The sequence below is a fragment of the Dama dama genome, chromosome 24, assembly GCF_033118175.1.
Source record: "Dama dama isolate Ldn47 chromosome 24, ASM3311817v1, whole genome shotgun sequence".
NCBI lineage: Eukaryota > Metazoa > Chordata > Mammalia > Artiodactyla > Cervidae > Dama > Dama dama.
The window spans coordinates 49,079,472-49,106,781 of NC_083704.1; the positions used below are offsets into that span (position 1 = coordinate 49,079,472).

At 39.4% G+C, this 27,310-nt stretch overlaps 1 protein-coding gene across 1 annotated transcript in view; it reads left to right on the top strand.

Annotated features, from left to right (window-relative positions):
* Positions 1-27,310, top strand: part of ERC2 (ELKS/RAB6-interacting/CAST family member 2) — a 988,080-nt gene that overhangs the window by 191,493 nt on the left and 769,277 nt on the right. The window lies entirely within an intron of this gene.

The window sequence follows — 27,310 nt, forward strand, 5'->3', positions numbered from 1 at the left end:
GTCAAGACAATTTTTGACTTGTCAGGACAAAGTAGCTAGTTTATTACAGCTGTGAAGATGAAGGGACATTGTCCAGAACCAGTGTACAGTTGTGTAGACGGGGTATTGCACAACTCATGTGCTGTGTATATCATGGACGTCATAGATTTGCGTAAATATTTTGACAGTTTGTCAGAAGATGGTAACACAGTCCCTTGTTCTAACAATATCGTTATATTGCAACGGTTTTCCAGCAAATGAAAGTAAAATGTCTTGAGGAAGGGGCTTTCTTTTCTAATTTGCACAAAGGAGCCATGTGGACTGGTGGCAACCCTGTAATCTTACTTTTGTTTGTAAACTCCTACCATGGTATGAGAAGCAATACGAATTATCATCCAGAAGTCATAATGTGGCTGAGCCACAGGAAAAGTATAATGTGTTTAATTTTCCCATTTCATGATTTTGAAAAAAGAATCCTTCGTAAGAGGAGTCCTTGAATATTTCTTTCATCTTGAAGCTATTGCTGATGTCTGTGTGTATGTTGCCATCCTTTTTGAGTGAAGGAGAAATAGAAGTCTGCCCACCTAAGTCCAACAGACAAGTCAGATTATAACGAAGAATCTCGTCAGCTCAGATTAGTTGATGCTCACCTGACACCCTGAAGAAAGGTGGGTTGTGGGTGGTTCAGCTGGAGAGATGGCGACGGTGATGTTCTTTTTATGTATGAGACCACAGCTGGCACATGTTCCTCCTCAAGGCTTTGCCTCCAAGACGCAGGGCTCTTCTGTAACTTAGTACTGGTCATGTGAGCAGTTTTGGTTTGTGCAATGTCATGCCCTGAGTTGACACATTTTATACATGTTGCTGTATTTATTCCACTTTTACTTCCATTTCTTTCTAGAGATAGTCTGCAGTTTTACATGGTGTTGTGTTTTAACAGCCACCCAGGAGGAGATAGTATCTCTTTCAGCTCAACCTTTTTGGATGTAACAGTATTTGTGGTGCAGATAACAGAGGGCTCCTCTAGATTGCAGAGTAGGAAAGAGAAGAAAGTTACTGACAGGGAATCGGGTGGAACAAAAAATCTTTCGTTCAAGTGGTACACTTCTGGGGTTATTTTTCTTGTGTCTGGATGCGCCCAAATTGGTCATTTTGACTGAATTGCAAAGAAGGATCCCATCTGTGTTTTTAGGTGGTGATGTCATGTTAATGGACTGATTTCTTAACTGTGAGCGTAAATTGTGAGTTATAGGGGGAACAATTTATTCTTAATCGTTGCGATCATGAAACTTGCAAATGATGTGTTAAAACTAAAATATTAATAATAACAGTGATAGAAGTAATAGATGGGATACTAGACAGCTTATATACTATAAAAGTTTGAGTCCATAATCTCATTTAGTTCTTATACAATTCTCTGAGGAAGGTTTTGTCGTTATCTTATAGTTATATGCACTGAGACTTAGAGTGATTAAGTTCACATTGCTGTGGAGAAAATGGAATTTGAATACAAGTCTGACTAATAGATTCCCACTCAGTTATTTTTCCCTGAGTTAAAAAAAAAAAAAAAAAGATAAAGGGTTGTATATACCCACATCTCTGGACTCTGCCACGGGAATGTGTGAATATCACAGTTGCTATGTAGGATGACTGACTATCCCAGTTGTCTGGGAGTGAGGGGAGTAATTGGAATAGTGCTGCGAAAATTGGGAAGAGCTGGTCACCCTCTTCCTGCATGCGTTGATAAGGACGAGATAAGGATAAGGTGGAAACCACTGGATTGCTCCACCCTCCTTGGATTTGTGATGTATGGTCTGGGTGGTTGGGATGAGGGTGTGGTTTTTTCCATTAAATTTTTTCAAGATATAAAGAAAATGTGTGAAGAAAATGCAGGGCTGGTCTTTTAGGCAGCTAATCAGGCAGCTAATCAGGGGTCTTCTTTAAGGGAACTTTTTTTTTTTTTTTTTTTAAAGCAGTTCACTGGGGTCTTTCTAGAAGCAGGTGAAGAAGTTGTAAATAAATACATAAGTAAATAACCTGGCTACCTGGTGGGAGGACTGAGGTTGAAGGTGAAACTCCAATACTTTGGCCACCTGATGCGAAGAGCTGACTCATTTGAAAAGACCCTGATGCTGGGAAAGATTGAGGGCATGAGGAGAAGGGGACGACGAAGGATAAGATGGTTGGATGGCATCACCAACTCAATGGACATGGGTTTGGGTGAACTCTGGGAGTTGGTAATGGACAGGGAGGCCTGGCGTGCTACGATTCTTGGGCTCGCAAAGAGTCGGACACGGCTGAGCAACTGGACTGAACTGAACCGAACCTGGTGGGAAGCACATTTATTGTACCTCAGATTTGGCTGCAATAATTATATTTCAGCTAGGTGTCTAAGTCCTGTTTTGCACTGAGTTGATGGATCTCAGTAATTTGATGCTAGGGGCTGGAAGATCATACCCTTCCCTGAATTGGGGCTGTTTTTCTTTCATTACAGGAGTTTAGAAACTAGACTTTAATGTCTAACTACCATTCACGTTGTTGTCTTGGAGAAAAAAAGAATAAATGTGCTTTCTCTAAAATGTAAATTTGCTACTTGGAAGTGTCTATTCCCTTGAGGAAGTTATTCAGGTTTGATCATCTCATATTGGAAGATCTGCCTGTGAGCCTGGCAGTTGTACAAGGGGAATTTATTTGATTCTTTTTTTTGTAAAAATGAGAATGCTTTGTCTATTTTTTAAATTTTATTTTACATAGTCTTGTGCCTTCCTTGGAAATTTGTTTTTCAGCAACTGGTGGCTTGCCTATCTGGTCACACAATTTTTTGTCTATCCCCCACACCCCCATTAAACAGCTTGGGTGTGCGGAGGAGATAACTGTGCCTCTTCAGGACATCTGTTGTTTGTTGTTATAGCTGACTTTGGAATGCTGTCCTTGGAACAGCTTCCGATGTTGAGTATCTATATGCAGTGCTTCATTAAATGATGTTGTGGGAGAAAGGTTTTCTTATAAGACGATTCCCCAAGTGACCAGAGCCTCGCCCTTTACATGTCAACACTTTAAAAATGATTAACCACTTTGAGGGAAATCTTTATAAATTACAGCTATTTGAATACTTCCTGGCTTTCTTATACACATCGTGTCTTGAACATATTGGAGCCTTTTTTTTTTTTTTTTCCATAGCTCAGGGTTGAGATGAGCAGTGTCTATTATTATTCTTTTCCTGTGAAGGGTTGGGTACCTTTGGGTGGTCTTGGGAATATAGGGTATCTGCCTCTCTCCTAAGTGGTCTCAGATGATCCCTTTTAATGTCCACTTTTGGTATTTTTTTTCTCCTTGTACTTTGCATGCTAGAAATAACCTATTCTTGTTGATAGTATTGGTGTCTCTTGTACTTATTTCTCATGGTATTTCTGTTTAGACCATGAATTAAATTGCCAAGCTTTTTAAACTGTATAGAGTAACTAGGGCTTGAACAGATTTACCAAGAGTTAATTGAGTGTGTCTTAATAAGGTTAACTTGGATCATCTAAGATAGGACTTCTAGATAATTTTGATGATGGTATGTTTGGATATCTCCTTGTGGATTTTGACACTGGTGAAACTAAAGCTTGTGAAGATTTTGAGATCAGGACCAAGAGGATCTCAGGTCTCAGAATGTTAACTTCTTTCTAGTCAAGAATTCTCAATTCTTTTTGCATATGCTTTCTTACATTTGGATGTAAGAAATTTACAGAATTTTATTCAAGCTGTTTGGATATTCATGTTTATAATGGTAAGCATTATAAACTTGTACTTATGAAATGATAACATTTCATATATAACTGAAATTTCCATTATTTTCTTTTTAATGGTGGATAAGGAAAATTTAAAAATCGTTAGTAATTTAACCTGTTGTTTATTAATATATGTTTATCCTCAACCAAGCTGGGTGTAACTAGAAAATAGGAATGATATCTCATTAAATAACCACATTTGGAGAACCCCCAAAGCAGGTTAGAATTCATATCCCTTAGTACCTTGTGGAAGTCAGCTGAGTATAGTGTTGAAAGGTCTGGGAGAAGACGGGTGAAAATTGTAACTTTTTAAAGCAACATATTTCCCTCAGCCTGTTTTGTTAGACTGTGAGAATAAATTTTATCAAACTTCCAGCCTATCTGTTTTGATCTTTCAATATTTGTTTAAAATTTAAAAGTAATTAAACTTTCTTGTAATAAGACCCTGATGCTGGGAAAGATTGAGGGCAGGAGAAAAGGGGGTGACAAAGGCTAAGATGGTCAGATTGCATCACCAACTCAGTGGACATGAGTTTGAGCAAACTGTGGGAGACAGTGAAGGACAGGGAAGCCTTGTGTGCTGCAGTCCATGGGGTTGCAAAGAGTTGTACACGATTTAGTGACTGAACAACAAGAGTTGCTTTGCATTAAATGAGAAAGTTAGCCACTTATACCAGTTAGGCTTAATATAGCAATTTAGAAACTGTTTTAGTTGGTGCATTACAAATGAAAACCTCTTATTCTGGCCTTTCAAAATTTTTCAAGTTTTTACTTTCTAGGAGTGTATAGCAGGCTAGCACAGATAGGTGTATTATAAACCTCTTGTATTTATGAATCAACTAGAAAATAAAAAGCTGACTGAAATAATAGACTAAAAATAAAAATCACTTTGTACTTGTCACCGTCTTTTACATTACATAGACCTGAGAATAGAAGGTTAAAGACACATTTACCCGAAAGATAATAAAGTGAATGGGAATGGGCTCATACTGTCCACTGTATTTCTGACTCTGAAAATGTCTCCTCTAGTCAGTTTCCATGTAGGGAGTAAGAAGATAATTCAGTTTTAGGGGATTAGTTTGTGGCTGTGAAGACACCTAAGGTTACAACTTCTATAGCACAAACGTGAGACAAAAGAGAAGTGGCAATCTTTGGAATGTTAACTTCTTATAGAGAATTAAGATTGTACTCTCTTGAAGGAGGTCCTACTTACATGAAGATATTCATATCAGGGCCAAAGTTTGTGTAAAAGAGAATAAAGTTAGTAAATTTAGATTGGACCTTCATCTGGCAAATGGAATTAATAGTATAGAATGAGTTTTCAAGTCTTGTGTTTAACTAAATGTAAGTGACAAGTATAACTATGTGTTAAGTTTAATTTTTTAAAATAACCCCTTAGCGTTTTTTAAGTCTTTGTTGAATCTGTTGCAATATTGCTTCTGTTTTCTGTTTTAGTTTTTTTAACAGTGAGGGATATGGGATCTTAGCTCCCCAACCAGGGATTGAACCTGCACCCTCTGCACTAGAAGGCAAAGACTTAATCACTGGACCTCCAGGGAAGTCCCCTGTGCTAATTTTCAGACAGAACAAAAGAATGAAACATAAATGTAGATTTTCACTTAGGCAAAATGTTTCTGAAAAAATTGACAGCTACCATGGTGCAATATGTCACTCAGTGTTTGAGCTTCACACTACCATTTTTAAAAAAGGGTCATTTTGCCAAAAAATATGTTGAACTTCCTCACATTTCCCAGAAGCTTCTTTAGTTTGCTGTTATTAAGATAATTCTCTTTTGGCATTTCTGTCCTGGTAGTCATCCAAGTTCTACAGATCATCTCTTGTTGATGGCTCTGTCTCAGTTCCAGGGGTTCCCTGCCACCTCATGTTTGCTGAGTGCAAAATGTGTACCAGACATGATGCTGGGTGCAAGACAGGGAACAGTCAAGCAAAACCTCAAGGGTAGGAACATACAGGTCTGATCTAGAAGACAGTGGGGTGTGCAGTTTGGCTAGAGAATAGGAGAGGCGGGGAAGATCAGAGGAAGTCCACGATGAAAGATGGGTAAGGTTTACCCTTCTTGCAGAGTGTTGTCCATGTGAATGAAGTTATTAGGTGGAAGTCTGCATTGACTGCCCACCAGGCACTGTAGATAAAACTGTTCATGGGATAGACAGTGCCAGTCTTTAGGGGAAAAAGACAGATTGTATGTACTTAAATCATTTCAGTTTTCAGATATGGTTGGAAATGTTTAACAGGGTTACTTCACCTAGTCCTGGGGAAAAAGAAGGCTTCTCTGGATCAGTGGTGTGTAAGCTGAGGCTTGAAGGATCAAAAAGAATTCAAGGAGAGCATTGGGAAGGAAGGTACAAGATGTTTTGGAGGCAAAAGGATTGGCTTTCTAATGGTTGGAGGCAGCAGAGAGCCAGAAGCAAAGTTTAGAGCTGTGCCGTGCCATATGGCAGCCATAGTCTCATGTGACCTTAAGCACTTGAAATGTAACTAGTGCAACCAAGGCACTGAATTAACTGGTCACTCCTGGCTGGTGGCCACCATACTGGACAACACAGGTTTAGAATACCTCTAACAGAGTGAGTAAGAAGGAGAGAGGCTTTCATCAGGCTGAACAGGCCTGAAGAGAGATTTTGTGAGACATGGTAGGCAATGGTGAGCAGTTAAGAGCTTTAGGAAACCACTATAGGGTTTTATGAAAGACTGGGTCATAATAAAACTGACATTCTGCAAATGGCCTGGGAAAGGATGCTGCTGCTGGATTTGAACACGAAATTGACAGTAGTAAAGCTGTTCTATGAAAGATTGATCTGGAATGGGGATTGGGATGGACTGGACAGGAAATGGGGGGATGTGACGAGATCAGAGAGAGAGGAGGTAGAGCATAGTTAGTAAACAGGCCCTGGAGTCTGACTGCCAGAGCCAAATTATGGGCCTGCTAGTTTCAATTTGCCTGCAAGAAGGATACCTCAACTGTGTGAGCAGTGCTTGGCCCTAGAGCTGGCCTGCCTCACAGAACTACAGGGCGCATCACAGAGCGGCTGTCTGAGCTTGCAGCCAAGTCTCTGGGAGTCAACTGTGGGTTGCCATTCTGGGGATCTGGCATGGGGGTGATGTTCTCCTGTTTTTTTAATTGGTGCTGAAATTAAGGGCCCTTTGTGACATCTCATTCAATCTTTTTTTACCTTATTTGGTAAGCTTTTCACTAAACTTTTATGGAAAGTCTGTTATTCTCATCTGTTTCCCATAAGAAAGTGTTTGGCAGTGGCAGAGAGTCCCAGGACTTATGGGAGAGGAGTGGTTTCCTGAGGGTCTCCTGTAACTTTCTCATAGAGCTTACTTTCCCTGGTTGCAGACCAAACGGACTGGTGGAACAAATTTGCGTTCTCTCTAGAGAAGACAGAGAGGGGTGCCTAAGAAGGTGCAAAGAGAATCTGAGCAGGCAATGTATGTGGAAGTTAAGACTCTGGTTGCAAGAAATCATAGCTAGCACAATTAGAAAAAGAGTCTGTACTAAAAGGGCAGCATGTGAAATTCAAGTGCTGGATGTCGCTGGCCCTGAGGAAGGGCTGGAGGTTGGAGCCTGAGGACTGCCAGGATATTCCAGCTCATTTGAGCAGCGGCCTCACTTGTGCTGTCTTGGTCCTTGTGATCAAATCAGCAAACCCAAAGCTCTCAAATTTACCTTTTTTTTTTTTTCTCTCTCTTTTTTTTTTTTTTTTTTTTATTAGTTGGAGGCTAATTACTTCACAACATTTCAGTGGGTTTTGTCATACATTGATATGAATCAGCCATGGATTTACACGTATTCCCCATCCCGATCCCACCTCCCACCTCCCTCTCCACCCGATTCCTCTGGGTCTTCCCAGTGCACCAGGCCCGAGCACTTGTCTCATGCATCCCACCTGGGCTGGTGATCTGTTTCACCATAGATAGTATACATGCTGTTCTTTTGAAATATCCCACCCTTACATTCTCCCACAGAGTTCAAAAGTCTGTTCTGTATTTCTGTGTCTCTTTTTCTGTTTTGCATATAGGGTTATTGTTACCATCTTTCTAAATTCCATATATATGTGTTAGTATGCTGTAATGTTCTTTATCTTTCTGGCTTACTTCATTCTGTATAAGGGGCTCGAGTTTCATCCATCTCATTAGGACTGGTTCAAATGAATTCTTTTTAATGGCTGAGTAATATTCCATGGTGCATATGTACCACAGCTTCCTTATCCATTCATCTGCTGATGGGCATCGAGGTTGCTTCCATGTCCTGGCTATTATAAACAGTGCTGCGATGAACATTGGGGTGCACGTGTCTCTTTCAGATCTGGTTTCCTCAGTGTGTATGCCCAGAAGTGGGATTGCTGGGTCATATAGCAGTTCTATTTCCAGTTTTTTAAGAAATCTCCACACTGTTTTCCATAGCGGCTGTACTAGTTTGCATTCCCACCAACAGTGTAAGAGGGTTCCCTTTTCTCCACACCCTCTCCAGCATTTATTGCTTGTAGACTTTTGGATAGCAGCCATCCTGACTGGCGTGTAATGGTACCTCATTGTGGTTTTGATTTGCATTTCTCTAATAATGAGTGATGTTGAGCATCTTTTCATGTGTTTGTTAGCCATCTGTATGTCTTCTTTGGAGAAATGTCTGTTTAGTTCTTTGGCCCATTTCAAATTTACCTTTTATAGATCCAGTTGGAACCTGGGAGAGAGCCCAACTTGGGTCAGTTTTTATGTTTCACTCAGTCAGGTCTGACTTACTGGGAAGGACCACATGGACCAAATAAAGGTTTGGGGCTCCCTTTTTTGGTACCTCCTTAAGGTTATGGACTTCTGCTTAGTTGTTGTCATAAGGGTGGTCAGTATGGTGTCATATCATGTCATAAATAGAAACTTATAACTAATATCCTTAGCAGCATCTAGAATATTATATCAAAAATTACTCTTGTTTGTTGTTTAGTTGCTAAGTTGTGTCTGACTCTTCTGTGACTCCAAGGACTGTAGCCCTCCAGGCTCCTCTGTCCATGAAATTTCCCAGGCAAGAATACTAGAGTGGGTTGCCATTTCCTACTTCAGGAGATCTTCCTGGACCAGGTATCTGACCTATGTCTCCTGCATTGGAAGGTGGATTCTTTATCATTGAGCCACTGAGGAAGCCCCAGAGTTACTCTAAAACCAAAGTTATCCCTCCAGTACCTATTGCATCCTCAGCCATCTGTTATAATGCTTGTTATAAGGAAATCTGTGACTCTGCCCTGTTTTTCATAATATCAGCTATTTACACAGAAGAGAGGAAGGGCAAAAACTAATTTTATGTGATCCTTATGTGATACCATTTTTTTGGGGGAGAGGAGGGGATTAATCTGTGGAACTGAATTCTCTCAGAATGTCTAATCATCTTCATTGTGAGCTGAAGTGATTATCTTGACATGATATCTCTAAAAAAAAAAAAAAATCTGATGGGAATTTGGATACCAAGGTGGATCTCTGTAATTACCGACTTGTTGGAAATTGCTTTTAAATCTCTAGTGGCCCCATTTTCCATTTCTGTAGGGAAAGAAGCTAAACTTATTTCTGTGCTGCAATCAGATTTTAAAAAGAAGATATGAAGAAGCTAAAATAAGCTGATAGGGTAGCTCAGTTGGTAAAGAATCTGCCTGCAATGCGGGAGACCCCAGTATGATTCCTGGGTCAGGAAGATCGGCTGGAGAAGGGATCGGCTACCTACTCCAGTATTCTTGGGCTTCCCTTGTGGCTCAGCTGGCAAAGAATCTGCCTGCAATGCAGGAAACCTGGGTTCGATCTGTGGTTTGGGAAGATCCCCTGGAGAAGGGAAAGGCTACCCACTCCAGTATTCTGGCCTGGAGAATTCCATGGACTGTATAGTCCATGGGGTCGCAAAGAGTTGGACACGACTGAGCGACTTTCACTTTTCATGACTAGAGTTGATCAAAGGGTAAAGTTCATACTCAAAAAAAAAAAAAATGTAATGAAAAAAAAAAGGCAATGGCTGACTGAAAAGTAAAATGTGCCAAGTCCTTGATTTTGGTTTTAATTTTTAAGGCAAAAATGTACTAGTAACCTTGAACCTAATGTCCTGGAAAATGGCCTCTTGGCTAACGTCTTCAAGTATTTAAATTTTTGAAACTTAAGTGAAAATGTAAATGTGAGTTTCAAGGGTTACTCAGGGTGGAACACGGATCCTTGGGATTGGAGTGGTAAGGGTGAGGCTATTCAGTGCAGTGTAAGTCACCTAAGCTGCATGGTTATTAAGCTTGCCATGCCTGATAAAGAATTTAAACCGTGATGCATTAACGTATATTATAGACCAAAAGAATCTCAAGGTTTTGCTGGTTTATGTGGGCAGGAACTTGGGGCATATGTTTGCAAATGAATTTTTGGGTGTTAGATTAGGGAGGGTGGATTTTATAGTTAGAACAAGCACAACTTATACATATGAATATAGTGACCAGAAGGTCATCTAGAAGGGAAAACTCAGAAGGGGTTGGAAATGGGTAGTACTTGTTGCATTTCAGAAGTTTTAAGTGTCCCATGAAGTGAATATAATATATTATACCTATTTTACAGATAAGGAAACTGCTTAATTAAGCCCTTCTTAAGGTCAATAAGTACTTAAGCATATTGGCTCATTGTTTTCAAAGGAGATATGTTTGAAGTTGGAAAGCAAGTGAGTGCCTGGGAAGAGAAACCCTGAACCCTGCCCTATTTCATGTGTGGGAAGAGAGAGTTAGATATGGCCTCCTCAGATCCAAAACACTTCCAGGACAATTCAGGACAAGTCTAGAGCAGTGAGGGAACTGAACTTGCTTCCCAGGGCAGTCTGAGGGAGACTGGATGATGCACATTTAAATAACCTCTTGAATGAAGCGGCAGTGGCTAAGGCCAGCCATGTGGGACCCAAGCTCCAGTGTGGGATGGGAAAAGCAGCTGAGAGGACCTGGACCCTCAAGGGAAGCTGTGGCAGATGCTGAGAATGAAGACTGGGGAGACCTGGGCAGGGAGAAGGAGGAATCCGAGTATGTGGGCCTTGGAGTAAATGGTCGGGGCTACAGTCATCAGTAGCTGATGGCAGAGGTCAGGTGGCACCTGCTACTCTGACGTGACCTGTAGACAGTAAGTATGCCTCAGAGGCTGCTTTCCCAGTGTCAGGAAGTTAGGGGTAGATGAAAGATGGGAAAGGAAGAGAATCTCAAAGGACTGATGTTAAACTAGTGGTGACCAAGTTATTTCCAACTGGTTCTAACAAGGTTAAGTAACCTGTACCTTTACTCTCCACTAGGGATTGGAATTAGGAATTTTTGGCTACATTGAAATCCAGTTAGATATAATATAGTTTTGTACATCACTTATAATGTTATATTTTGCACATTATCTCAACAATTGCTTGGATAGCTTTTAAGCAGAATCAACTATTTTATTTATGGTTCTATTTTTTCACATTAGTGACTGAACTTTTCAAGTATTTAATGGGTGTTGGAAACCATGTTCATTATCTCATGTAATTTGGGAGGTATGTTCAATTATTTATTATTGTGAGGCATATACCACTATTATCCCACATTTTCAGTTGAGGAAACTGAGGCTCAGAGAAATTAGCTTACTTGGCCAAGGTCACACAACTGATACATGAGTGAAACTGGAGTTACTAATTTAGCATTCATTTTGGATTCTCAGAGCCTGGTGTGGAACATGACACAGAATAAGTACAATAAATACTTAAAGGAATGAATGATGTCTCAGTTGTGTGGCAGCATCAGCTGACCAGTGGTATGTTGGGAATCCTTTTGTAAGCAAGATGAGGGAAGAAAAATTAATCAGAGCTGGGTTTTCCTCTTGATGAATTAGCTATCCTTAATGTGCTATGCATTCTAACTCATAGCCAAGTCTTTGGAAATACTTGTGAGTCCTGTCAGAAAATGAAACAGAAAGCAAATGAGTTTTAAAAGTGGGGGGAAAAAACGTTTTGTGGTTTAGGGTCTCCTGAGGAAAGTTCATTTCAATCCCAAAGAAAGGCAATGCCGAAGAATGCTCAAACTACCACACAATTGCACTCATCTCACACACTAGCAAAATAATGCTCAAAATTCTCCAAGCCAGGCTTCAACAGTACGTGAACTGTGAACTTCCAGATGTTCAAGCTGGATTTAGAAAAGGCAGAGGAACCAGAGATCAAATTGCCAACATCTGTTGGATCATTGAAAAAGCAAGAGAATTCCAGAAAAAACATCTATATCTGCTTTATTGACTATGTCAAAGCCTTTGGCTGTGTGGATCACAACAAACTGTGGAAAATTCTGAAAGCAATGAGAATACCAGACCACCTTACCTGCCTCCTGAGAAATCTGTATGCAGGTCAGGAAGCAACAGTTAGAACTGGACGTGGAACAACAGATTGGTTCCAAATTGGGAAAGGAGTACGTCAAGGCTGTATATTGTCACCCTGATTATTTAATGTGTATGCAGAGTACATCATGAAAAGTGCTGGATTGGATGAAGCACAAGCTAGAATCAAGATTTCCGGGAGAAATATCAATAACCTCAGATATGCAGATGACACCACCCTTATGGCAGAAAGTGAAGAACTAAAGAGCCTCTTGATGAAAGTGAAAGAGAAGACTGAAAAAGTTGGCTTAAAACTCAACATTCAGAAAACTAAGATCATGGCATCTGGTCCCATCACTTCATGGAAAATAGATGGGGAAACAGCGGAAACAGTGGCAGACTTTATTTTTTTGGACTCCCATATCACTGCAGATGGTGACTGCAGCCATGAAATTAAAAGACGCTTGCTCCTTAGAAGAAAAGCTATGGCCAACCGAGACAGCATATTAAAAAGCAGAGACATTACTTTGCCAACAAAGGTTCATCTAGTCAAAGCTATGTTTTTTTCAGTAGTCATGTGGATGTAGAGTTGGACTATAAAGAAAGCTGAGTGCTGAAGAATTGATGCTTTTGAACTGTGGTGTTGGAGAAGACTCTTGAGAGTCCCTTGGACTGCAAGGAGATCCAACCAGTCCATCCTAAAGGAAATCAGTCCTGAATATTCATTGGAAGGACTGATGCTGAAGCTGAAACCTCAATACTTTGGCCACCTGGTGTGAACAAATGACTCATTGGAAAAGACCCTGATGCTGCGAAAGATTGAAGGCAGGAGGAGAAGGGGACGTCAAAGGATGAGATGGTTGGATGGCATCACCGACTCGATGGACATGAGTTTGAGTAAACTCTGGGAGTTGGCGAGGGATAGGGTGGCCTGGTGTGCTGCAGTCCATGGGGTTGCAAAGAGTCGGACACGACTGAGCAACTGAACTGAACTGAACTGCGGAAAGTTAGCTGTTGGTCTGAGTATAGTGTGTGGGGAAATATGTGAGGGGTCAAGAAAGTATTTCGGATCAGTCATGCCTCTTAGAGTCTCTTTACAACATCCCATCATGTTACTATAATCTATGAGCAGAATAAAAGTGGATAGCCTTCCAAGAGAAATTGCAAGCAGGTCTCTGGTGCAAAGCAGTGCCAGTTTCAAACTTAGGTATCAGTCTAAGTTTTTCAACTACTAGTCCAACCTAACTGACGGTAGTTTAATCTGGTTTCCACTTTGACCTTGTTAATCCGATTAAAACACCAATCCTATATGTAGGTGTTAAATGTTTCCGGAGCATCTTGAGGTTGGGGTCTTAATTAAGAGTGGTCTTTTTTTTTTTTTTTTTAAACAGAAGCTCAAGTCCTTTTTGAAAACACACAGTTTTTGAGTTTTGGGAGTCTTTGGAATTTGCATGCCGTGTATGGGAGAGTATTCTTTATGTTCATGTCTGAGTGTGTATGCAAAGAGATGAGTATCTGCAGTTGCTGTGCATGTTGGTCCTGGACTACACTGAGGGGATATGCACCTACAGAGTACCCTCAAGCTTCCTGTTCATAAGAAAGGGATGAGAAGTCTCATGTTGGGTGTAAATTAGGAAAAAAGCTTGTCAGTATAAATGGGTCTTAGGCTTTGAATTCTGTAATTCTACTTCTGGAGACTATCCTTTGAGATAACTCTTAGTACAGAAAATGATTTGTGCCCAAAGGTATTGAGAGCAATTTCTCTCCCTTTTTTTAAAATAAGAAAAAAAAAATTTTTTTTTTTTAGATAAAGGAAAACTGTTTTAAATAAAACTTAAGCATCTCTACATATGAAACTAACAATGATGAAATACTATGTAATTATGAAAATGATTTTAAACATACCAAGCAAGTTATGTTATTACTTGCTTTTTAAAAAATTTCCATTATGATATTATTATTTCATTTTTCAATCTTGAGAGAAGGGAGTGGGCTGTGGAACCAGAGTTTGTGAACAAGTGACTCCTTAGAATAAGCAGCTGGTAAGGTACAGCAGAGGCAAACACTGAGTCCTGTGTTAGGAGACACACTGACAGTGGCACAGGCTGTGCATATAACATGGGGATCTGCGGCCCCTCACCCAGCGTCACCTGAACAAGCGAGCTGTACGGTGAGTCCTCCATAGATTCGTTGGGATACAAATAAACACAACATCTGCAGTGTTGTTGTTGGTTTTTTTTTGCTGTTGAAATTAAAAATTTATTTCCAAATGAAAATATGTAGTAGATTTGAGGATAATTTGTAGCAGTAAGTAGTGTGAAGTTGCTTTTGTAATTCTGTTGTTACTATTCTACAAGTGTTTGCTGTAATTGGGATAGGGAAGGTATGTAAGCCTGTTTTCCTTTAATCTTACTCTTTTAGCCTGTAATTCTTTGATATTTGATCTGTATAATTACTACTAGGTATTGTGGTTGTCCTTCAGGCATATGCTCAAATGGGACATGTGTGGGAGATATCAGAAATAAATTTTACACACTCAAATTTGTTTCTGCAAAGATCTAACTTTAAAAATAATAAAATTTATAGAGAAGAACCCACTCATGTTGATATGTAATGTTAAGATCAATCTGTAGCCAGATTTAAAAATGACCATCAAAACTTGAAAGAGGAATACTCCTTTAAGTTTTATAATCATAATTTAATTGCACTAGAATATCCTTCCAGCCTAATATGCACTTTAAATGAAGTCTCCAAGCCTTCCATAATAGAATTTTGATGTCAGAGAATTGATGCTTTTGAACTGTGGTGTTGGAGAAGACTCTTGAGAGTCCCTTGGACTACAAGGAGATCCAACCAGTCCATCCTTAAGGAAATCAGTTCTGAATAGTCGTTGGAAGGACTGACGCTGAAGCTGAAGCTCTGATACTTTGGCCATCTGATTTGAAATACTGACTCATTGGAAAAGACCCTGATGCTGGTAAAGATTGAAGGTGGGAGGAGAAGGGAATGACAGAGATGGTTGGATGGCATCACTGACTGGATGGGCATGAGTTTGAGCAAGCTCCAGGAGTTGGTGATGGACAGGGAGGCCTGGTGGGTGGCAGTCCATGGGGTTGCAAAGAGTCAGACAGGACTGAGCACCTGAACTGAATGTCAGAGAAGAGGGGTAAGGGAGAGTGTCCTGTAGTCTGCCACCCTCAGATCACCTCCACTTACCCCTCAGGTTTCAAAGACAGACCTGGTCTGGGGCTTGACAGGCTATAGGCAGCGCTGGGAACCAGGACAAGTTACATAGATTGCTGGAGACCTCATGTGTAAAATGTCTTGGACGCAGGCTTCCTTGGTGACTCAGGTGGACTGGACTAGCACTTCATAAACATGATTCTGTGAAACTCCAGTGCTCTGTGTGGAGTTCAAAGGCATCTGTAAGTAAAGAGTTTTGTTGATCAAATGCCTGTGAGAAATGCCACATCTCTCTCTGAAGATTCCCAGTGCGAGCGAGTGTATTCTAGGCTGTGAAATATCCTGCAGTAAAGATGTGTTTTCCAGTATTTCACCCAGCATGTCTTAAATGTATTTGATGACAGAATCCTGTTAGCAAGGAACATATTTTAGAAAACACTGAACTAAGTTTTTCCTGAGCTTCAACATTCTGGGATTTTAAGCATGCCATCCAAATGTTGCTTAGCTTGTTACAGTCACCTGCTTTCCCCACTAGATGGCAGCCTTGAATGAGATTTCCTTTTTATTTTTGACTGGTTTCTTTTTGGACACTGCTTTTACCACGCTCTTGGAGAGGAAAGATCAGTTATTAAATTGATTTTAAGGCCATTCTTGTAACATTTTACAAGCCATTTAAAATAAAGCAGTTGTGTCAACTGCTGTAAGGATAAATATCAGCGTAAGTTGAAATAGTATATGAATTTCTCTCACTAGAGCTAACTTAAAAAAAAACCCAAGAAACAAAAAACAATAGTCTCTGAACAATACCAGTATGTGTTATTTTTTTAATGTTTTAAGTTGGACTTTAGCCAGATAAAATTCAACTGGACATTTGGGTTGTTCTTTTAATCTACTTGAAATGGTGAACTGTCAGGCTGTCAGAATATCTGGAGGCAGTTGAGAATGTTCTTTGGTTTCTCTGAAGGGTAAGAAGTGTCTTCAGCCATTACATATATGTAATTTTGTTAGGGATCGCTGAAATATTACTCATTTAGATGGCAGTGCACCTTCCGATGGTTTCCCTTTCCAGGCAGACTATATTAATTGGTCTTTTAGAGTCACCTTCATGATCTAGTAAATTTCTGATTGGCTATTTATTAAAAATAAATTGCTATATTAGGCATTAAGATATTGCTGGTCTGTGGGTTTGTCAGTCTGTCTTTCACTGGGTCTCACTGTTGTAAGCTCAAGCACCTTAGCTGTTGCCCCCCCTTCCCCACGCCTGCCACCCCACTGCCTGGAGTTCATGGAATTTCACACATTGGTTTAAGTGTGCCCAGGAGTTTTGGAAAATGAAGGCAACTTTACTTAGGAATAGTCATGCTTCAAGTTTGTTCAACTGAAGGATGTTTACCTATTAGAAATGTGTGCCTTTTTAATGATGGAAAGGGAGCTTTTAAAAATATAATGAGGAGGCTTCCTGTACAGCTTCCTGAATTACCTGGAATATGTGTATATTTGCAAGGGTTAGTGAGAAGCCACTTTCTGAGTGGAGTCTTATCTTGCTCTTTCATACTATCTTTTGAAGATGAAATCTTGGTAAGGCCTCTAAGATAGTCTAGTGAAAGATTCTTTCTGAACCCCAAATAACACTCCAAGGATGTTAAAATTCTCATACTTCTTTAAGGTAAGTTGTATGAGTTGTGATTTTCTTAGCATGACTCTCAGATCTGCTGTTACCCTCTGCTTCACGTTTTGCATTTTCTCTTAGCTTTTTCCTTCATAGTATTCAGCATGGCATGGGCCTTAGTTTTTAGTTTGTCTTTGGAGCTTAGATTTTTAGCATAGTTTGTATGTTGTACTCTGATTTGATTAGCCTTTTTGAGAAATTTGATGCAGATTTTGTGAGGGTGGTTTATAATTGAAATATCAGATAAAACAGATAATAATAATCATAGTTAATATGTATTGAGTGTATTGTTCTAGGGACTGTGCCAAGCATTTTATATATATTAGCTCATTTCATCTTCACAGCAACCTGAATGAGATAAATACTATTTCTATGGCATTTTCTCATGAACAAATTGAAGGTTAGAAAGATGAAGTGTCTACACAATTAAGTTGCCCAGCAAAGGCTGCAGATCTGGTCTCTTATGCTTTACATTTTACCACGACATGAATGATGTGAAATATTCACATCCTAAATGTTTTGTGGAACTTGTGTATGATCAAGGTATGCTGAACTAAGTGGCCACAAAGTAGGAAGAAATTTCCTGATAATGAGAATGCAACTGTCATTTTTTTCTCAGCTCTAGACACCAAGATTTCTTTGCCTGATGGCTTCATATTTAAATATGTTTGGCCATGTTTCTCAAAACACTGGGTTACTATACTTTGCATTAACAGTGCTTGGCTTTGTCTTTTATGCAGAAAGCCCCTCCAGGCCTCTGTAATGTGCTAAAAAAGATCTTGTCTAAAACTCATGAAAATAAATAACATAAAACTGTTCTGAATAAATTTGAGTTAAGTGAACAGAACCCTTTTCTGTGTATGCATATTGCATACATACAGTTGTATGCACTTGTGAACACATGTTCTGTCGTAGTGCCTAGGACCAACATGCTCCATAGTGAAGAACATCTCAGAATTTCCATTATAAATTATTTTAAGGTGTTATAACTAATACTGTAAAGAATTTAACCCCACCTGGAACTTACTTTATTGTGTTTGCACGATTAATTACTGCAAGGAAGAATGTAGATAAGAACAAATCTTTGTCTTAGCAGTTGGGCATGGTGCAAATGTTTGTGTAATTGTTGGAAGGGATGGGAGTGCTGTCAAATGTAGATCAGAGACCTCAGAGGTTCAAGTGGCGAAGAGTAATACATGTGTAGGTTACCAGACACCTAAGGGGCAAACACAAAATTTGATATTTAACTTGCATGTTAATTATAAATGGGAAATCCATACAGCATATAATTGAATTCTGTGAATTTCTCTTTTTTTAAGAAATTAATTGATAGGAATTAATACATTATAAGACAGAGGCACATAGATTCATTTTTATTATCAAGACCGAGACTCAATTCACTTCTTCTGGAAAGCGTGTGATAACTACTAAATATATCGAGCACTTTCAGGGAGTGTTCTAAGGTTTTGGGCTTCCCTCATGACTCAGTGGTTAAGAACCCTCCTGCCAATGCAGAAGACGTGAGTTTGATCCCTGGACTGGGAAGATGCCCTGGAAAAGAAAATGGCAACCCACTCCAGCATTCTTGCTTGGGAAATCCCATGAACAGAGGAGCCTAGTGAGCTACAGTCCATGGGGTTACAAAGAGTCAGACACAACTTAGTGACTGAGCATGTACACATGCTCTAAGCTCTTTAAATGAGTTTTCTCATTTATTCCCCTGAACATACGCATTTTACAGATGAAGAAGTCAGAGATCAGAGTGGAAATAAGATGCTCAAGGTCATGAAGTAGAAGCTCATAGAAGGGCTTTGGGGTGCAAGACTTTGGGGTTCAAGAGCCTACAGCATGCATGGGCTGTACCCAGTGTTTTCTGATTCCCCCTTTATAATGTCATTCCTTTAACTCAGTTGTTCTCACTCCTGGGGCTCATGAGAACTATCCCAGAAACTTAAAGATGCATGCAAGTTCTACCCCCAGATCTGATTAATTAAATCACATTCACTAGAATGTAGGCCCTGGTGATTCTACTGTGCAGGGGTGGCTGACTGAGAACTCCTCTTCTCTCTGCCCTTTATTCCTGGTCGGGTTTAATAGTTGTCAATTATTTCTCAAGTAGAAGCTTAATTAATTGATTTAAAATTTACATCAGTTTGTATGGGCTTGGCAAAAGTTTGCCTTTGCATAGGATTTGCTTAACAAATCAACAGATTAAACTGGGGCTTAAGGGAAACATTTATTCTATTAAAGAGCACAAAGCTTTCAAAAATAATAGAAAACTGTATTCATTATAAATAAAACTGATAGGTGAATTGCAGGTCATTTAAACATCTATTAATAAACTTCTTAAGTACTGTTAGTCCACAGCATTTTAGTAACCTGATTCATTACTTACTTTCAAAACACTGTTTCTATGAAAAATATTCTCTAATACTAATTTATGATATGATCACCTTGGGTCCTCCTCACTTTTAGTTGAAATTAGTTATTAGTGTCTGATGTGCTGAAAGTTTTCTTGAAGCCATTTTGTAGCTGGATGCTTTGCCTCTTTCATGAGACTTCAGATTTCTTAAAAAGCAAGGATCTTATCTCTTACTTTCTCAAGTACTTATGCCTATTTGTGGTTCCCTGCATCTTGCAGGGTCTCTGTGAATGCGTGCTTCCAACTGAGACAGTGCTTGCTTGGGCAAAACAAAATTTTGTAGAGCTCATATTCAGCTTGTTGGCATCAAATGGTCATACTTATATGGGTGTTTATGACCTCTGTCATGGAATTGATCCATGCCTGGGTCTGACCAGTTTTTCAGTAGTTGAATTTTACTCCAGATATTCTCCAGAAGATCAAGAGCTCCTGCTTTGCAGACACAACCTTAAATGTGTGCTGTCTCTCCTGCATGGCACTGGTCACAGAATAGGAGAGACAGAGACTGTATGTAGTCTGCTGCCGTCAATTTTGTGCACTTACAGAAAGGCAAACTGGTGCAGCCATCGGGAGTTAAGGGTCTGACATCAGTGAATTCAAGTTCAGTCAATGGTTCTACCACTTACTAGCAGTGTGGCCTTAGGGAGGACTTATTTTCTTTGATTATTTCTTCATCTTTAAAGTGGAATATTGTGAGAATTAAGTGAATTAATTTATAAACGTGGTTGAAATAGTGAGTGGCTATTTGTAAATCTCAAAATGTTATTTTTTACTACTAATAGAAAATGGGATTATTAAATTTAGAGCAGTGATAATTAATCGGAGATTATTCTGCCTCCCAGAGGATACTGGGCAATGACTGGATGCAGTTTTGTTTGTCAGAGTGTAGGGTGTATGTGTGTGTGTTGCTGGCATTTACTGCATAGAGGACAGGGATGGCACTAAATGCTCTAGAGTGCACAGGTCAACCCTCTACAGCAAAGAAATATTCGACGTTAGTTGTCAGTAGTGTCCTCTATTGTGTTGAGACACACACACCCTGATATAGGGGTGGCAGATTATGTGGAGTGTTAATGTAGAGTCATTTGGAAATAACCTCTGTGCCATGCCCAGCAGTGCTGGCTGCTATACTAATATATACTGGGTTCCTTTTATCTCGAAACAGATCAAATGATTGAGTTGAAACACTTGAGAATGAGTAGTGGTACATTTCTTAGTTGAGTTGAATTCACATTTTGTTCTGTACTCTGCTATGAATAGAATTGGTTTTAAAGATTAGTGTGAAGAGTGATCTCTAGCACCCTAAAATGTGAGTAGAGCTTGTATTATAATGTATTAAATATATATATTATAATTATATGTTTTAAAATATTCTTTAGAAAACACTCCAACCTCTTTGGTCCCCAATCTACCTGTTAAGCCTTGTCTCCCACTATTTTCCTCACCTATACGGTGCTCTGTTTACACTAGAGTGATGATAATACGAAGTCCACTTAAAAGACAGTTTTTCGCCTCTAAAAAGAACTTGCCTTTCTCCTAGACAGATCACCTGGCACAGAATAGGCACTCAATAAATATTTGGAGAATACATAATATTATACATGTTGTATCCCTGTCTTTGTGCTTCCATTCCTTTCTCACTGTGGAATATGTTCTTACTGAAATTCATATTCTCTTTTAAAATCTACCTGAAAGACTTCCACTTATTTCTTCTCTTGTTTTTTCTTCAATCACAAGTGCTATCAGTTCTTCCCTATTGAGGGCCCTGAAGGACTGCAGTTTTCTTCCATTTGCCTTTTGTTAGATCTACTCACAGCGATACCCTTGTCTCTGTATCGTATGCAGCTCAAGGTAAGGAGCCACGGCTGCACATCCTTCTTCCTACCATCGGGCCTGTGCACACGGTAAGCACCCGCGTCCTCTTCAGATAACTCAGTGCGCTATCCCTTTGCCATCAACTTGAGGGTCTGTGTGCTGTCTACAATGTGCTTACTTTGAAATGAGTCTAGGTAGCCTTTTAGCCCCTTGAGGGTGGGTGCTGCATTGAATTCTACTTGGTGTCTTCTTATCTAGAGTAGCACAGAGAGCACGACTAGTGTGGGACTGATTTATGTACTGAATCTTAACTTGTATAAGGAAGGATAAAAAGCAGGGTGAAGAGCTTCTCTGGAAACGGAGATTAGTCTTCAGAAGATCTTTCTGCTTTATTTAAAGGCATCCTACTCTTAGATTTCTAAAATCTACCATTAAGCATTCATCAACTGCTTTTTACTCGGTGCCAGAATCTGCTGGGAGAGGAAGACCAGTTCATAATATGGCCCCCGCCTGCCCTCTAGGGTCTTGTGCTGTAGCACAGGGCACAGCAAACTTTTTCTTATTTCAAGGGTCTGATGATAACATGTTTCAGGCTTTGCGGGTCATTCAGTTTCTTGGAATTGTTCAGTGTTGCCATTGTAGTGTGGTCGCAGCAGCCATAGACAGTGTATAAGCAAATGAGCATGACTGAAGGGGAGGGAGGTGGGAGGGGGGTTCAGAATGGGGGACACATGCACACCCATGGCTGATGCACGTGAATGTATGGCAAAAACCACTAGGTATTGTAAAGTAATTAGCCTCCAATTAAAATAAATAAATAAATTTAAAAAACCACAAGACTTTGTTTACAAAACTGGCAGCCTGGTTTACCCTGTGTGCCACAGTTAGTTGACCCCTGCTCTGGAGTGTGGTTGAGAGTATATATAAGAGGATATGTGTATGCATATAAAACTAGTGTGCTTTTTACTGCCAGTATTGTAGGAACTCTGAGGTGGGAGAGAAAGCTGAACCAGAGTAGTAGGGGAGAGGCTTGATGAAGGGGGACTGTTTGTGTCTATAAACACATGTATAAAAATTTTCTTCACTCCACTTTCCTATCAAAGTTGTTTATAGAGTCATTCATGTTTTCATATATTTTACAAATTGTTGCTAAGTGATCATTGTAGACAGATGTTCATTCTAGTTTTTGTAAGTTTATGATTGGAAGTATTTTCTGTGTATTGATGGATTTTTTTTTTTTTTTTTTACACATTTAGTATCTCTGAGTTTGGGATGCATCTCCCAGTTGATGGTGTTATTACAAATTTTTCTTTGCAGATATTAAGTTAAGATGTGTCTTAAAATAGACTTAGAATCTAAAACAAGTTTACTTACATTAGATATTTTAGTTTTTGCCTTCACATTTACTCACTAACCTAGCAGACACAAAGATTCTGAGAACATATTAAATAAAGATTAGAAATTTACTTTTTTTTTTAAACTAATACCTTAAGTCCTGACAGAGATTGGTTACTTTACATGTCTCAGTTAATGTTCTGTTAAATAAACTCTCATGTCAAATATGGCTTTTTCTGGGCTCTTTGATGATTTTGGCTTGTTTCACAGATTTCCTTCATAAAGGTAAAATACAGACCAAAATTTCAGAAATACCATTCTATGGCCCAGTGAGGAACCTGGTCACAGAACTGTGTCTATTACCTTTAACTTTCCCTTTGTTAGAAGCACAGAATTTGAGAACAGGTGTTGGAATATGTGTGTTTTCCTCTAATTTATCTCATTTTTATTTCATTGCTCTCAGATTTTCTAAAACTATGAAGCTCTTTATGCAGGACTGGCCTAATTAGGAGAGCTTGGGAAGGTTTGTAAAAGGTTTAATGTTCCACCTCTTCCTGTCTGTGTAAATCAATTAAAATGGACTATGAAGGAACTCACACTCAAATGGTGTATTACTCTAGATTTCATTGCTATGTATTTGTTTTCTACATTCAAGAAGGAGGTTCCACTTAACTGTATTTATGATTTACAGTAGCCAGAGATAGATTTCAACCAGTTCCATGATATATGGGAATAAGACATAATATAGAAACATTATTTATGGCTCTGATCAGAAGGGGAAAGCTGTTTCTTATACTGTGCTTATGGGCTAAGCAGCATGCATAGTAAGCACATCTGTCTTTGTAATTAGTATAAAAAAATCAGAAAAATTAAAATTCAGATTAATACTTCACAACTGACATCTCTGTGTATTTTCCTAAATAAAAATAGTAAACATGACTCAGTGTTTGTAGTCTTTGGTTACTTTTGACATAACTTTCATTTATTTGTTCTCTTAAAAATATTATTTGAATGCTGAGTCTTGAAATAATCTCTCCATGTTTTTTCCTCTTGTGTATTTTAGAAAAGAAAGGTCTTTGGTGCAAAAAGGTGGTTAAAAGTTAATTGGCAATTGATCATTAGCGAGAGAGAAACTGTGATTCTTATACCACATGGAGAATTTTACAGTGTGGTATTTGTGGTACTTTTGTGTGTGTGTATCCCAAAGCATTTCAAACCGTAGTTTTACTTAATGACATTCTTTTTATAGAGCATGAGAGGTAGGAAAGGGCAAGTTAGAAGCTGCAATTCATTCAAAGATTTCTTCTTGGAATAACTCTGGAAAAATAAATCTTATTTATTTCTGACACCTTGAATTGCAGTTTTTACCTTGCTTTACCTTGAAGTACTTAAGTGAAAAATGTAATGACTTTTTAGAGCAGGTCTAAACTGTAGAGCAGTTTAATTGAATTCTCTTATTTTTAGACAGGGAACCAGAGGCAGGCTGCCCTACCTACCATTAGTAGAGCCAGGGCAAATGCTAATGGAGCCACACAGACCAAATATCCAAATATGCTAAAGGTGTAATTAAGCTGTGCCTGCCTTTTCTCCTGGGGTTTCACACAGTGGCTGGAGACTGCAGGAGCCTGTCTCTCCAGGGCCAGCCCTGTGGCCTGTGAGCCTGTATGGTGGCATGGCTCAGCTGGGGCTGGACATGGTAGGAGGTGGGGTGGGCTGGTTATCTATCTCCAAGCCCCACTTGTCTGAGGCAGGATTTCCAGGGGTGCTAAGTGCCTCTCAGACCACATCCTCCCAGCAAGAGGAAGGGAGGGAACAGAGTTATCTGGGGGATTCAGTATATCCAGACATCCATTTTGTTCTTGGTTCCCAGTGGCAGAGACTGGTTCATCCTGCCATGTGCTCTCAACTCAGCATCCTCTGTCCTGGAGGCCAAGTTTTGCTAACAAGTCCCTCTTGTTGGTTCAGGCAGTCACCAAATTAAAAAAATGAATAAATAAATAAACAAAACTTCCTTATGAGATTTAAATGAAAAAAGTTGCATTTTGAGGGTCTTTCTGTGTAGGACTCCTTACAGTGTGTGGCCCAGGAGAAGGGCCCCTCTGATCTAGGTATAAGAGAGGTTGAGGAGTTGGGCAACATTACACACCTAACTAGTGCTGCAAGTTTGGTAATATCTTCTTCAGAAACTATACATTTGTTTAATCTACCTTATAATTTAGAAATATGCTTGCTTTTGATAGAGTGCAAAGAAAGGGGGAGAATGCAAAGGCAGAAATCATATAAATGATGTGTTATTCACATCATCATTATCCCGTCTCAAATTTCCTTTGTGTACTGAATAAGGAAACCTTGAAACTCACATGTACATCGTGACTTCGAAAGAAAGAAAAGCTATCAAAACACTCTTCTGTGAGACATTTTCCATTTCTTAGGGAATTCAGGTGTGTGAATCACTTCCTTCTGTCCTGTCATAGAAAAAAAGAAAGCAACGTGACTTTATAGTTCAGCTAAGGAGGCCAAGGCTGGCGTTTTTCAGGGAAGATTGCTTATCATGGAGCAAAGCTGTGCTCTGAAATGGATTTCTATATAGACCTTACAGGAACAGTTTGCAGATGTGGACGGCATTCCCAAGAAAAGATTTTTACAGTGACTGACATCCTCCAAACCTTCCCAGAAAAAGGAAAACGTGTCCTTTCCCAATTTCACGTATGCTTTCTCCCTGATCAAAAGACAGATTTATCCATGGTGGCACCTGAAAAATAAATTTTTTTAACAAGTTTGCTTCACAGCAAAGATGAAAGTACAAGCAAGTATTAGACAGGCCAACTGGAAGGGCTCGAGTATGGAGGATTTTTGTTTCTTCTTGCAATAAACACATGTGGAGTCCAGGAAGGGTGATGCCGTCATCTGGTGGCCTGAGGGAGATCTCCACTGACGCTGGAAAAATACCAGATCAATGAAATATAAAATGTAGCATTAGATACACGCAGGTATTCTGTGGATTTGGGAGTCTATTGATGGGAATGCAACCTTAAATCTTGTTGGTCTCAAGGATGTGGGAGTGGGCAGAATGGCTTAGGCTGGGAAGTAACAAGCTGAGTTGGTTTTTGCCTCAAAAACTGCACTTGGATGTCCTTTGAGAGGTCAGTGGAAGAGCTATATGAGAGATGGTTCTCTGTAGAATCTACGTGTTGACTTGCCTTGATGTTTTTACCAACATGCGTTGGTTGTTCATTTAGCATCTGTGACATATGTCTGTTTTTGCATTGATTAGAAGGACTATGCTTGTTTACAGGTCTGGTTGTATCTCTGGCCTGTGAGCTTTTTAGGGCAGTACTTAAGTCATTTACAGTATTTCTGTCTATTCTTATACAAAACTAACAAAACTTTGGAAAAGTTGTTACTCAGTAGAGGTTGGTTGCATGGAACCAGAAAATAAGGTCTCCCTCTATGGGAAGATCAGACTTGCTTCCATATTCTTACCACCAGAGATCTAAAAAATGCCTCAAAAAAAAAAAAAAAAAAAAATAGGCCCTAGAACTTGAGAAGCTGTTAGCAAAAACTTGGCATTTAGCACATGGGATCTGAAACAACTCCCAAAGCACACCATTTTAACAGAGGATGCAGGTTCTTAAAAAAAAAAAAAAAAAAATGAGGATTCCTTCCTCCATAGAGAAGTCGTTGTCCTTTAGAAAGAAAAAATATTACAGTGGAATCCATGCAAGAGCATTTGCTGTTCCCATGGAAATAGTCTGCTCAGCAGATGGCCTTCACACTTAGGGACTTAATAGTCTCAAGATTGGAAATTATCATCCTGAAACAGAGAGGAAGAAAAGTTGATTTTCTGGGTATGTGCCCTTCAAAGGGAGATGGCTTCTTAAGTGATACTTGAAAAAAAAAGTGTGACAGTGTTATCTGAAGCTCTGACTTAACCTGTAGTAGCCCTCTACTAGTGTAATATGTGCTAATCAACCAAGGATTTTTTTAGTAAGGAGATATTAGTGAACTAAGATCATCAGGAAAGATTTCCATAAGGATAAATTCCCACTTTATATTCTTCTATGCTTTGTTCTTCCTACCTAGATTGGTTTTTCTCCAGCTATCTTTAATCAGCTAATGTTGGCACATTAGTTGACAGCACCAGTTGTCTTTCAGATCCCAGCTTTGTGATTACTTCCACAGGGGAGTCTTCCTTGAATTCCCAGATTCACTTTGGTTCTTCTTTTCAAGCAGTTTCGTATCATCTTATAGCAGGACTTGCAAACTGGTATGTCTGTAGGAGGTGAGTATGTGATGTAAAGAATGAAATGGACTCTTGATAGCAGAACCTTCTGTGATGATGGAACTGTTCTATATCTGCCTGGTTTATGATGGTAGCTACTAGCAACAAGTGGCTACTGAGCACTTAACGTGGCTACTGTAACTGTGGACCTAAATGATTAGTTGCCATTTACATTTTAATTAATTAAAAGTTAAATTTAGATAATTAGGTATGGCTAGTAGCTCAGATCAGTAGAAAGGAATAGCAGCATAAATACGACAAATGATGGTAGAACTTGGGCTCAGTGCCAGGGAGGCATAAGGGAGTGCTGAGGACTACAGAAAACCCAGAAACCATGTGCCATATCAAAAAAGGACAGCTGTTCCTCAGTTCTAGCCAGTTTTTAAGAGTGGCAGAAAATCCTTGTTTTACTGTGAAATTTCCTTATTAGTATTATTATTTTTTAAGTTGGCAACTATCTGAAATTCTTGTTCAGTTTTTGCCCAGGTGTAGCCATTTTGTGA